The following is a 14,934-nucleotide window of genomic DNA, read 5'->3' as shown; positions in this document are numbered from 1 at the left end:
CAGAACAGTGTTCATAGTTGAACAGGGCGGCGTGGGTAAGGGTACCACTGAAAAGGGTAGCACTTTAGATTTCCTAAAGTATTCTTTTTAAAAACTGCTTAGGAGTGGAAGGCTTAAGGAAGGGAATTACTTTCTCAATTTGCTTTGTAGCTGGATACTCTTCCCTAGTACTAGAATTTAGAATTAAATGATCCATCTCAGGCATTTATAGACTGCTTATTTCTGGAAAAGATATGAAAGTAAACCAATGTAACAAGAACATGGACCAAAGAATGAAGAAAAACATGACTGTAGTTTTCACCAGAATAAATACCCAGGCTATAACCAATTTGGTTATGTGATTCTTAAAAAGCCCCTCAATGTGGGGAACTTTTGAGCTCTAAGCACCCAGTATCCACTGAAGGAATAGATAGCAGTTTGTGAGAAGCCACAAGAATTCTTCTAGGATAAAGCTCTAAGCCTCCACTACATGAATCTCAATGAAGGGTAAGCCCTAACAAAACCCACAGAATTCAATTGCAATTTTACAAAAAGAAATGGTTGCTATACAGCCTTCTCTTACAGCTGTCCCCTGATAAAAGGCAAGGGCATACTATTAAATGATAATTCTTTTAAACCATCTATTCAGAGGGCTATTGAAATGTGGCTCAACTATACAGCTTTTCGGTAATCGACTTGATAAAGTGATAGGCTTTAAAAATCCAAAGGGATCCTCCATAGCCAGTCTTGTGACATTTCAAAATTAAGTTTTCTATAGAGATCTAAAGAGCAATTCCAAATAGAATGAAAGGAATTTCTTTTGCTTCTAATACTAGGCTTATAGGTGAAAACACTAATGATTTATTAGGAAACTGCCTGATTCTACTTTGCCCTGATAGAGATCTCAAAGATAGAAGCAGTGACTGTACCACCAGCCATGAAAAGCATCCATCGCTCAGATTCTTTAATCAGAGAGCTTTACCACCTCAAAGTAATTGTGCTAGAAAAGGTAAGCTAAGTATAATAGACTAGACTCCAAATAGGGAGCATACTGGGGTTGACAAAACATTCAATGTAATGTTCACTGGAATATACAGAGAAGACAGCAGAAAAGAACTGCCTGATTATCTTCAGGAATTGTATTTTCTTTTTATTCTTCCACTATGACCATGCGACAAGCAACATATTTCTCTAAATCTACACAGGACTTCTGGCTGAAATTCTGTATTACATTTTTCTTTACAAAAAATAGCCTTCTTGGGAGTTTCCTCTGTGGCTCAGTGGAAACAAACCCAATTAGTATCCATGAGGACAAGGGTTTGATCCCTGGCCCCGTTCAATGGATTAAGGATCCGGCATTGCTGTGAGCTGTGGTGTAGGTCACAGATGCAGCTCAGATCTGGTGTTGCTGTGGTGTAGGCCGGCAGCTGTAGCTCCAATTCAACCCCTAGCCTGGGAACTTCTGTATGCCAAGGGTGCAGCCCTAAAACGCAAAAAAAAAAAAGAAAAAAAAGAAAAAAAATAGCCTTCTTATAAAAATAGTTCAATTTAATTACTTTCCATTACTTCCACTGAGTTGGTTCTTGATATAGTATGGTTCTGTCAATGAAATCTGTTCATGTTAACCATGTTTATAAAAGGTGATGTATTCTTAAGTGTCAGCTTTTTTATATTCAGTTATTTAAAGCAGACATCAAGTTGTCTGATTTTTACTCATACTCAGTTTGTAAAAGCAGATTTTATCCCTGAGACTAACATAAATGATTATCCCCAAGAACTGAAATGTAAGTTAAAGTATACCTCTCTTCCTGCCTAGAGCGAAAAACAGAGTAGAAAACCAAAGCCTTGATGGTAAAGTACAGTTCAGGACACAGCAGGAGATCGATCTGATCACTGGCAAAGGGAAGAGCAGACAAGTGGCAGCAAGATGGGTTGTTAAATCACAGGGCATTCCTCCCTCACACATACCTGGAGGATCTAAGACCCTCTGGTAAATAAGGCACAAGAGTTAAAACCAAGACATTTATCCCGAGGTTTTATTCAAGAGAGTACAGATCTGAAGTTTCACAAACCTAAATCAAATGAAAAAGTAATTTGATGCCTTTTGAATCACATATTCAAATTCAATCCAGAAAAAAAAATTTTTGAAGTGAACTACATGGTTCCAGAACATAAAAAGACTTTGCAATTTCTAATTCTATCTTACATTGATACTGCAATGTTATACACTCTAAAGGAAACAGTAGGCTAACAACAAGCACACATACAACGCTGAATGAAAACCAAATAGCCATATGAAAGCAGTTTCGGAGTTAATATTTCACACATCGAGAGAGGTAAATCAACAAACACAGTATGAACTGACCGTGATTTTGTCCCCACGGCATTTTGACCATGGTGCTATAGATCACTTTTAGAAAGTGTATGCAATATTAGCAAGCCAACAAGCCATCGTAACACCATAAATTTACCCTGACTCCTTTATGCATGTAAAAATTTCAACCATTACATTGCAGTCAACATTTTGCATTTCATTTACTTGGTTTTATTACCATCATGAATAAAACCGATCAAATAGGAAAAGATGTTCACATATATGTCTTGGTTCACTCAATTAATCACTTGGAAGAGTTCACAGTATTTTTCATGATCGTGACATTTAATCTACCTTTATATTGCACAAATATCTATAATATGTATAACTTTTAAATTATTTTGAAAATATCTCTAACATGTGTGCTATGCAATAAATTGTCTTACTTATCCTTCTAGGATCATTAAAAATAAAATAACATACATTGTCTCCTCCACTTCTGGTAGCATCTTATCCATTTTTAAATAATGTACAGTCAACTTAAACCCTAATGGAATTTGGAAAACTACAAAGAGTCTATGAGGATGAATTGGAAAATGAAACAAAAATATCTGCATTATGGAAAGAAGACAGTTACAGGGTGCTTTTCATGATCCATGCAGAAACAAGCATTATTATTAATAGTAACAGGCAAATTCCAAACAGGCGGTATTATCAATCGCAACAAATATCCTCCACTGTGGGCAGATAACATAAAATTTGACTCTATACCTTGGAAAATTTATAGTAGACAAGGTTGTAGAGAACAGTAATTTTCCATCTGCAATATGTAGAGGAGTACACTGGCAAGCCAGATGTGACAGCGCTATGACTACCAAGCACTGAGATTATATCAATGATCAAGAGAAGGTTTCTACACCAAATGCCTCTGGCATGAGAAGAGAAAAAATAGGCTGCATGGCAGCAAGGTCCAAAAGTGAGGGGGAGAGCGCTGCAGAGGAAGGGCCAATGGATGGACAAGGGCTGTGCATATCAGTGGTGGCAATCACAGTGCTCAAGAATGCAACTGGGTTCTTCACAGCTTCATGTTTTCACAAGAAAAATCTTACTCCCTAGAATAAACAACAATGATAAAGTGGAAGTTATTGGAAAGGGAGAATTTTCCTTGGAGAATTTAAACTTCATGAATTGGGTAGCATGTGTCCATAAAATGAGATTTCACAGTTTTCATCATCTTTACCAGCAGCAGCATCACAGCAGATAATCTGTTTTAGTGTCTACTATAAGCCAGGTACAACAGGTATTGCATGTGTTTATATGATTAACTAATTTATCCTCCAATAGCCTCATGAAATAGTTATCAATCCATTTTACAGATGAGGAAAGCAAGGCATGGGTATGCGAACTAATTTCCTGAAGGTCAAATGCTTACTAGACAGCAGAGCCAAGGTACACTTTGTAAACATAGTAAATACTTTTAAAGAACTTCACAAAAAGTACAATTACCTAAGAAGGGGATTCTATCTATTTCTATCTACTAAGTATAAAAAATTTTAAATATACGTATGTATGACTGAATCATTTTGCTATACATCTGAAACTAAGACAATATTGTTAAACACTATAGTTTGATGAAAACAAGTAAATTAAAAACCAACAATTAAAAAATTGAATTATTTTAAAGCTTTTCCATAAAGAAAATATCAGGCTCAAATTACTTCAGATAAAATCATCCTAAGTTTAGCAAATGATGTCAGTCTTATAAAGTACTTCTAGAAACTAGAAAAAGAAAACTTTTCCCATCTCATCTTACGAGAACAGCATAACACTGATACCAACGTCTTATGAAGACATTACAAGAAAATTATAAAAATTATAATTTTGCATATGAACACATATCTAAAAATCTTAAAACATCTGTAAATCAAATTCGATGATGTATATAAAGGATAACACATCATGACCAAGTGGGATTTATTCCAGTAATGCAAGAGTGGTTTAAAATTCAAAAATCAACCAAGGTTGGTCACCAAATTCATACAGGCGAAGGATAAAAATTAGATGATCACCGCAATGGATACAACACAAGCACATGAGAATATTCACCAGCAATTCACAATAAAAGGTATCTTGGCAAAGAATATAAATCTGTAACTAAACAAGGCAAACCAGTAACAAAGAGAAAAACTAAATTTTTCAAAATGGTAACAATTACAATAGCATTAAAAAACCAAATATTTTTAACATTTCTAACAAAAGTATATAAAGCTTCTATGCTAAATCTCACAAAATATTAGTACAAATTAAAGAACTATTTTATGGATTGAATGACTCCATATTGTGAAGACGTTGATCTTGCCCAAATTGATAAAATTAGGGTTAGACAAGTAGAATTCTTAGACCCTGATGATGTGAATATAAATGTATATGGTTGTTTTGGAAAAAAAACTGGCAGTACCTGAACATAAACACTGCATAGAACTGAACATAAATTCCCACGTAGCTCAGAAATTTCACCCCCAGGTATCCATCCAGAAGAAACGAGCATACAGAATTACCAAAAGGCATGTACTAGAATACTCACAGAAGGATAATTCCTAACAACTCAAAGTCTGGAAATGACCCAAATATTCATCCCCAGTAGAAAGGACAAATACCATGGCTATGCAATGGAATACTAAACATCAAAGAGAATGAAAAAACTGCGGTTTTACACAACAATGTGGACGAATCTCACAGCATAAAATTAATCAAAAAGGGACAAATACACACACACACACACAAAGGTGCATACTGTACAATTCCATAATAATCTCAAAAACAAGCAGGATTTACCCCATGTTAGAAGCCAGGAGACTGATTACCTCTGAAAAGAGGAGAAGGGCAGTGAGTGAAATGTACACAAGGGGCTTCTGGAGTCATGTTCTATTTCTTAACGTGTGTGCTGGCTACAATTATTTGTACACCTTTCTGTGTGTTATACTTCTAAAACTTGACACAAAAGTGAAAGAAACTTTTTCCTGAAAAACTGATTATTCTTTTCAAACTGAAATACCTCATGATTCCCTTCACAGGACATTTCTACAGAAAAACAAATGCAGACTGCTCAACAGCTGTGCAGAGCAAGTTTCCTGAGAAGTGTAAGAATAAATCCCAAGGCAAATAAAGGTGGGAGAATTGTCTGTTTAGATCTTCTGCCCACTTTTTGATGGGATTGTTTGTTTTTTTTTTTTTTGGTACTGAGCTGTAGGAGGTGTTTATAAATTTTAGATTAATCCCTTATCAGTTGATTTATTTGCAAAGACTTTCTCCCATTCTGTGGGTTGTCTTCTTGTTGTGTTTAGTGTTTCCTTTGCTGTGAAGAAACTTTTCAGTTTAATTAAGTCCCATTTGTTTGTGTTTTTATTGTCATTACTCTAAGAGGTGGATCCGAGAAGATGGTTGCTGTGGTTTATGTCGGAGACTGTTTGGCCTATGTTTTCCTCTAAAGTTTTATAGTATCTGGTCTTATATCTAGGTCTTTAATCCATTTTGAGTTTATTTTTGTGTATAGTGTTAGAAGTGTTCTAATTTCATTCTTTTCCATGTGGCTGTCCAGTTTTCCCAACACCACTTGCTGTCTTTTTTCAACAGGCTGTCTTTTCTCCATTTCATATTCTTGCCTCCTTTGTCATAGATTAGTTGACTGTAGGTGCATGGGTTTAATTCTGGGCTTTCTATCCTGTTCCGCTGATCTATATTTCTGTCTTTGTGCCAGTACCATATGGTTTTGATGACTTGCTTTGCAGTACAGTCTGAAGTCAGGGAGCCTGATTCCTCCAGCTCCATTTTTCTTCTTCAGAATGTCTTTAGCTATTCTGGGTCTTTTGTGCTTCCAAACAAACTTTAAGATATTTTGTTTGAGTTCTGTGAAAAATGTCCTTGTTAATTAAGATATTGAACATCAGTGATTATTAGAGAAATGCAAATCAAAACTACTACGAGGTACCACCTTACACCAGCCAGAATGGCCATCATCAAAAAGTCTGCAAACAGTAAGTGCTGGAGAGGGTGTGGAGAAAAGGGAACCCCATTACACTGTTGGTGGGATTGTAAATTGGTACAACCACCGTGGAAAACAGTATGGAGAGTCCTCAGAAAACTAAAAGTAGAACTACCATTTGATCAGCAATCCCACTCCTGGGCATCTATCCAGGAAAAAACATGACTACAAAAGATACATGTACTCCAACGTTTGTTGCAACACTATTTGCAATAGCCAAAACATGGAAACAACCTAAATGTCCACTGACAGAAGAGTGGATAAAGAAGATGTGGTACATATACACAATGGAACATTACTCAGCCATTAAAAGGAAAAGAAATAACGGCATTTGCAGCAACATGGATGGTCCTAGAAATTATCATCCTAAGTGAAGGCAGTCAGACAATGAGACACCAACATCAAATGCTATCACTGACATGTGGAATCTAAAAAAAGGACACAATGAACGTCTTTGCAGAACAGATACTGACTCATAGAATTTGCAAAACTTACGGTTTCCAAATGAGACCGGTTGTGGGGTGCGGGGATGCACTGAGGGTTTGGGATAGAAATGCTGTAAAATTTGGTTATGATGATTGTTGTACACGTATAAAATGTAATAAAATTCATGAAGTATTAAAAATAAATAAATAAATATATAAAGGTGGGAGTCCCAAAAGATGGGGAAGCCAAGTTATCCCACCAACAGAACAGGCAGCTCAAGGACCACCAGTGACTCAGAACCTCCAAGATCTACAGAGGTGGCTGAGTAGACCCAGGGCTTCAATGACAGTGTGACAAGTCTACTAAAAATGTCAACCTCATCTCAGGCTGTAGTAATAGAGATACTATGGCTTCAATGACAGTGTGACAAGTCTACTAAAAATGTCAACCTCATCTCAGGCTGTAGTAATAGAGATACTATGTCCAGAACAGAGCAGGAAACAATCTCCTCCTATGCTAAAGTGGTCATTCCACATTCAGAGTAATTTCTCAAAATTTATTGAGCTATTTATTAATAAAATGGAGAACACTCATGAGGGACGGAAGTAGGACAATTTCATAACACATAATTTAGGGTTTGTTTAAACAACAGGGGGAATAGTCCTTATTTCAAATATAGTAGGACCACTGTTTATAAGGCACTGAGCTCTTGAAGATATTCAGTGTGGCAAAAATTTAGAATGGAAAAGCAATGAGGTCCTAATTGGCCCAGTGAGGTCCAGCACAGGGAACTATATCCAACCGCTTGGGACAGAACATGATGGAAACTAGCATGAGAAAAAGAATGTATATATATATGTGTGTGGTGTATGTACACATATATACACACACATACATAAACATTCTTGGTGACTGGGTCACTGTGCTATATAGCAGAATTGACGCAACATTGTAAATCAACTAATAAAAAATAAATTTTAAAAATCTCTTATGGTTGGAATTATCTTCGGAAATCTTTCGGGGAGATACCATATTGGAGACAAAGATATCTCCTTTCAATAATTCCAACGCTACTTGTTTTTCACCTAAGACGAAAGTATATTATTATCCTTTCAGCTAAGTACCAGATAAGTATCTGGATTATGCTAGAGACCATGTTCTGTGAAAATGCTTATATCAAGCATTTAGAATCACATTAAGGTCAGAGATAGACCGATACCATAAGCGCATGGGAACTGAGACAACAGCAGTAGTCGGGTCTCTCATTCCGTGCTTCCTCTGGGATACATGCTTCTTGATCATACAAGTCAAATTACCGCTCTACTCGAATTTTTACCCCCCTCTTTTTCTTTGGTTGAGCTTTTATAGGTAAATTTGTAAAAGTTAAATGACCACATGAGACTCTCAAATTAAAAGGCTATCATGTATAAGAAAGATTTGAATTATTCTGTACAGTTCCAGGAAAGTTGCATAAACAATAGAGAGGTAGATTGAAGCTTAGCATAAGAAAGACCTAAAAAGAGCTGTCTTAGAGTGCTAGAGACAAGAGCTAGAGGTTACGGCAGTTACTTGTAGAATGCTTTAAACCTACTTCATTCATGTACATAAAGATGCACACACAATTTAGAGTATCTGTCACAGGTATTCTTTGGAAGTACTATAGTAGATGCCAGCATCAGAGCAGCAAGAAAGTCTGGTTTAATTAGCTGTATCAAGTAAAGCTTGAGCTGTAAGAATTTGTGGTCTCAATTCTTATTAAAATTTATAATAGAGTAGGATAAAATAGTAAGCTCTTCATTCCTGTAAGGAGTCAAGCAAAGGCTAGACAGCCATATCTCAAAAATGCCATAAGATAAGAAGTGGGGATGGTGTGACCCCTTCCATCTCTCAAACTTACAGCTTCTAGAATCTCAACGCTTTTCAGAGCTTTGAATCTGCACCAAGAGAAACTTCTTGAAAGAAGAAATGTATGCTGTATCATAAAAATGTTTTCAGCACCTCAGCATAATTTCACAGTTATTGTGCATATCCAAGTAGAAAGTCCATGAGCAAAACTTCTGAAATATCCCAATGTATCAGTTATTCTAGTGTCTCGCTATGTAATCTAAAATTTCATTAATTTTGGAACAATTTAAGATAAAGGTCTTCCAGATCCAAGATAAAAGAATTACTCTGGTGGTGGAAAAAAAAAAAAAAGAGACCTGAGAATTTTGTATTACAGTCTGATGAGAACTTGTGGATATGGAAGAAACAACTGTATTATGCCATTTACTGTAAGAAACTTGAGCATCAGAGATTTGGATACACAAAGGTCAAGCCACAATGAAGGTAGTTGTTAGCTTGTTGATAATACAATCTTCAACAAATTAGTATGGATACAAAAGCACCACAATTCCGAGGGAAATTTTCAATTTTATTTCATAATCTGTTTTATTAATATTATCCATTCTTCTTTTCAAACAGAAAAATATTTAAGCATCAAAGCATACAGTTCATTTTCTAACTCATATATCAACTAAATAAAAAGAATGATAATCACCCAAAGTCATTTTTCATCCAGTTTTGTGAAGTAACCATAATCTCAGCAATTTTCTTTACATAAAAGACTTTATTCATTTTTCAGCCTGGGATTAACCTAAACTCATGAGGTAAAGAGTTCCAAATATCTGGTTTTTTAATAAAAGACAAATTTTAATTACTTTCAAATCTATTGCCTACAACATCACAGCATACTCTTTATGAGAACATGGAAATTTCCTTTTCCCATGGCTCTAAAGAGTGAATTAAATGCATAAAAGTATAAGCCTTATATAAATCTTCAGAATTAAATATACTGTAATCACATAAAATGAAGATTTCTATCAGGAAAATCAAATGTTAAACTCTTAAATTAACAAAAATTACACCTTTAAATAAAATATATATTTTGAAAGATTTCCGGTATGAAAGACTCTTAAAACATTAAACCAATAGAATTTAATTACACTGAAATATGTTTCAAAATAATTTTAAAGAAAACAGCTGATATATTTTCAAATCCTGTTTTCCATTAATTGTTTTCAAATGAAATTTTATAGTCCAAAGACCTAAATGCCAAGGTTTTAGAAGCTTGTGTGGTCCACAGGCATTCAAAACCTACAGCCAAAGAATGGAAGTGGTCCTGTCTCCAAAGAGAAGAACAAGCTATGATTTTTTAAAGGATTTATTCATTATAGAACCCTAAAAAAGGATTCTGATACAAAAGGAATTTTAATAAGAATTTGCGGATGCAGCAGAAATGAATCCAATTAGGAACCATGAGGTTGGGGGTTCGGTCCCTGGCCTCGCTCAGTGGGTTAAGGATCCGGCAGTGTTGCCGTGAGCTATGGTACAGGTAGCAGACGTGGCTTGGATCTGGCGTGGCTGTGGCTGTGGCTGGCAGCTACAGCTCCCATTGGACCCCTAGCCTGGGAACCTCCATATGCCGTGGGTGCGGCCCTAAAAAAAAAAGAAAAAGAAAAATACCACCAGTTAAATTCCAGACTTTCTCCCTGCTACGATGCTGGCATCTTTTACAATACTTCCAAAGAATGCCTTTGACAGATACTGTCAATTGTGTGTGCATCTTTATGTATATGAATAAATGAAGGTTTATTTTTTTTTTTTTTTTTTTTTTTTGTCTTTTGCCATTTGTTGGGCCGCTCCTGCAGCATATGGAGGTTCCCAGGCTAGGGGTCTAATCGGAGCTGTTGACACCAGCCTACGCCAGAGCCACAGCAACGCGGGATCCGAGCCGCGTCTGCGACCTACACCACAGCTCACGGCAACGCCGGATCGTTAACCCACTGAGCAAGGGCAGGGATCGAACCCGCAACCTCATGGTTCCTAGTCGGATTCGCTAACCACTGCGCCACCACGGGAACTCCAAGGTTTAAAGATTCTACAAGTAGCAGCCATAACCTCTAGCTCTTTTAATCCAACACCAAATTTTATTCTTCATCACTGAAGAAATTAAGACTTAGAAAATAGAATTTTGATAAGCAATAAGGTCCTGGTATATAGCACAGAGAACTATATCCTATCTCTTGTGAGAAAAAATGATGCAAGATAATATGAGAAAAAGAATGTGTACATATAAATATATATATAAACACACAGTCATATATATATATATGGGTGTATATATACACAGTCATATAATTATATATTATATTATAGTATTAAAATACATATATTAAATATAATTATATATATATATATACATACACACACACTGACACCACATTGTAAATCAACTATACTTGAACAAAAAAATTTTTAAAAAAGAAAAGAGAATTTTAACTTACAATGGAATAGGTACTGGTACTGGTGCCAGTATTTCTAAAACTAATTAAAAAAAAAAAAAAAAGACCTCATCAACTTCATCCCCAACCACTGCTTATAAAATTTCTTGTCAGTATGGCAGTAATAATATAGGAATGGGGAAGAATTAACTGTCTCTGATTTTCAAAAGCATTGGGTCGCAACTGCCCAGTCCTGTTAGCTGTGTTTCTCCAACAGGGTCATCCCTTCAGAAGGCTAGAGGTGGATCATAGATGCAGCCAAAAAGAACATAAAGCACAGAAAGGGAGTAAGAAAAGATAACCTCAAGTATCCTCTGCTCAGAGATAACCTTCCTGTCAATCTAGCACTGATTCTCTGCCCCTACTGCCAGTATCAAGCATCATTAGATTATTCAACTATTTGTTGCTTTTTATTGCTTGGTCTCCCTCAAGTATAACATAAGTTCCATGGTACAGAAACCTCACTTTTCTCCTTCACTTTTATATCCCCAGCATTGAGAACCACATCTGCCATCCATTGTGCATGTGTCTCTGGAAAGAAGACGAGGAGAGACTGAAAGAAGTAACAAAGGAAGAGGATAAAAAGATCTTCTGCTGTAACAGAGAAAACCATTTCATTTATACTAATACAAAAGGCTTAGTCATGTGACCTATATTTTTGATAAATTCAAGGGCAGCCTGAGAAGAACAGAAACACTATGGATTGCATGTTAAAGGCAATCTTTCATGCAACTTCTATTAACAAGTTATAGGAGAAAAAGACCCACCCCTGGAAGAATAAAGCTTACATTTCACTAAAATTGTCTGAAATTATGGTATAATTATACCAGTATTATACTATTTAGCTATATATAGCTGGAGGGAAAAGCCCCAAGCAGAAATACCAACTGGGTAGCAGGTAAATGACAACAATGAAAAACAAGGTGGACTCAGAGTTCACCATATAAAGAAAGATGGCAAGAATGATAGTGAAATTAAATGTTGTAGCGAAGTTTTTTTAAGAGTTCTATCACAGTGCCAGTTTTATACTTTTATACATATATCTCTATTTTATATATATTCACTTAGACATGCCTATTAATATAAAATACAAATGCTGAGATAACCGAGTTTGTACTTTGTCCAAGAAAAAAAATCCAATCCTTATTTTGCTTAGCTGCAGATAAAGAAATATTTTATTTTTTCAAAAAAATTACCAGCTGGAGTTCCCGTCGTGGCTCAGTAGTTAACGAATCTGACTAGGAACCATGAGGTTGCAGGTTTGATCCCTGGCCTCGGTCAGTGGGTTGAGGATCCAGCGTTGCCGAAAGCTGTGGTGTAGTTCGCAGACACAGCTCAGATCCCGCATTGCTGTGACTCTGGCCTAGGCTGGCAGCTATAGCTCTGATTAGATCCCTAGCCTGGGAAACTCCATATGCTGCAAGTGCGGTCCTAGAAAACACAAAAAGACAAAAAAAATTACTAGCTAACACACACCTATGGTTATAGTGGTTAAGTCTAATCTTATTTCATCTTCCCTGTAAATCAACCCCAAACAAGAAAATTTTAAAAACAGAATCATAAGCTCTGTTTAATGAAACCAGTAGATTATCTGCAGTCCAAAGTACAATATAAAAGGCCAAAAATGGATGGACAAAGCAATAATGACTTCTCAGGGAGGAGGGAGGTCAAACTCATCTTTAGATAGAGACAGCTCATGTGAAGAACAAGGCAGTGGACTTGGGACACAGTCTGGAGTCAGCAGGGATAGTGAAAATTAGAGGAAGGAGCAAAATGAAAATGCTGAAGAAAAATTGCCTGAAGGAGTTCCCATAGTGACTCAGTGGGTTAAGACCCCAACTAGTATCCATAAGAACGTGGGTTCGATTCCGGGCCTTGCTCAGTGGGTTAAGTATCTAGCATTGCCATGAGTTGTGGTGTAGGTCGAAGTTGCAGCTTGCATTTGGCATTGTTGTGGCTGTGGCTGTGGCTGGCAGCTGTAGCTCAGATTCGACGCCTAGCCTGGGAACCTCCATATGCCCAGGGTGAAGCTCTAAAAAGACAAAAAAAAAAAAAAAAAAAAAAAAAAAGAAGAAGAAGAAGAAGAAAAGAAAAAAATCCCTGAGAACATTTTGAAGGAATGTTAAACCCCTCTGTGTCCACAGCACCTCCCCTGTCAAGAAGCAAGAAATATAATCACTGGTGCTATGGAACCTAGAGTCAGGTACAGAGCCCAAGACATCAGGCACAGAGAAGGGCTGAATGCAAAGGGCGGCAGGCAACAAACAGGGACTAAGAAGTCTAAGCATTCCAGCCTCATTACCCCATTGGACCCCAGCCACAAGGCTAGCAGCCAGGCTTGCAACCTCCACGCCAGCCACGCCTCACAGGCTGTTAGAGGAAAGCATACCGCCGAAATGCGCGACCCGGGCAAGAGAGGACCCAATACTGAAGAGATGGGCAGGGAATTCCCCAAAACACAGTGACAGCAACTAATATGACAGCCATGCAGGAACCTAGAGAAAAGCCGCTCCTGCTTGGATGAGCACAACAAAGGGATCCAGAAGTGATGTTATCAGGGAAAAACCCAGAAGCCAGAGATATTATGACAGTTTTAACTCTACGGAAAATGGTACTGACAGTAATTTTATACAACGATTAGAAGGAGAAGAAAAACATGAGGTTCAAAGAAAACTAAGCGAATAAAATATATTAACTCCAAGAAAAGCAAAAATTTAAGACAGGAAGCAACCACTGTTATTGGTTCAAGAATAAACAGTATCACATGGTCACAGTGGTGAAAACACTGCATACAGATCTAACCCAAAATGCCAATGACAATTTTGGAAGATGAAAGTGGGGAAAACATGAAGAAACTTCCAATTTTCAACCACCCTAATAGGAAGTAAACAGATCATGTCTAAAGTTGGCTTATCAAGAGATAGTAAATTCATATTTATTATTAATTTTTTGTCTATTTAGGGCTGCACCCATATGGAAGTTCCCAGGCTAGGGGTCAAATAGGACCTGCAGCTGCTGGCCTATGTCACAGCCACAGCAATGTGGGATCCTTAACTCACTGAGTGAGGCCAGGCATCAAATCCACGTCCTCATGGATACTAGTCAGGTTTGTTACCACTGAGCCACAGTGGGAACTCCTAAATTCACATTAAGAAATAAAAGCACACTGCTATCCCATGCTTCATAAATCTATAGTTATGGAGATAAATACCAAAAAGGGCAGCTAAGGGGTTTAGGCTGGTTCTAGGGAGCAGTATGGGCTGAAGAGTATCAATAAGCTACTCGTTTTTGTTAAGCGACTTTCAGCACTATTTGACTCTTTAAAATAGAAACTGGCAAATTATAGCCTTCTGGCCAAATCCCACCCATCACCTATTTATGTAAAAGTAAGTTTGACGGAACCCAGTCGTGTTTATTCTAAGTATTGCGTGTGCTGCTCTCACACTGTAAAAGCACAATTGAACAGCGACATCTGAGATCACACGGCTTTCAAAGGCCAGATGTGCTACTTGGCCCTTGACAGAAAAGTTTGCCAACTCCCCCTTTAAGCCACGGCTAAGAATTACTTTGATTTTTAACATATAGTGGTATAGAAGGGTACCCAATTGTATTCTGCAGAGGCAGCTCTTTCAGACATGGGCTTTAGCCTCTTTAAATGTTATCTCCACTCCAAATAATAAGCATTTTACGAGTCTCAACTTTTTGATTTTCTGATATCACTGGTGCAAACTGAGTGTAGTTTCTAGAGTCCCTCAACATTCCCAGACTTCCCTCTACTAATGCAGTTGTTCTAAGATGCTTCTCTCCTTTATTGGTTACTTTTATCTTTCATGGATAACAAATATCTATTT

General features: G+C 37.0%; 1 protein-coding gene across 6 annotated transcripts in view; it reads right to left on the bottom strand.

The window, feature by feature from the left end:
- The window catches only part of PARD3B (par-3 family cell polarity regulator beta), a 1,031,031-nt gene that overhangs the window by 890,677 nt on the left and 125,420 nt on the right, over window positions 1-14,934 (bottom strand). The window lies entirely within an intron of this gene.

Source organism: Sus scrofa, chromosome 15 (genome assembly GCF_000003025.6).
Source record: "Sus scrofa isolate TJ Tabasco breed Duroc chromosome 15, Sscrofa11.1, whole genome shotgun sequence".
Lineage (NCBI taxonomy): Eukaryota > Metazoa > Chordata > Mammalia > Artiodactyla > Suidae > Sus > Sus scrofa.
This window is presented reverse-complemented; position numbering and strand designations above follow the sequence as displayed.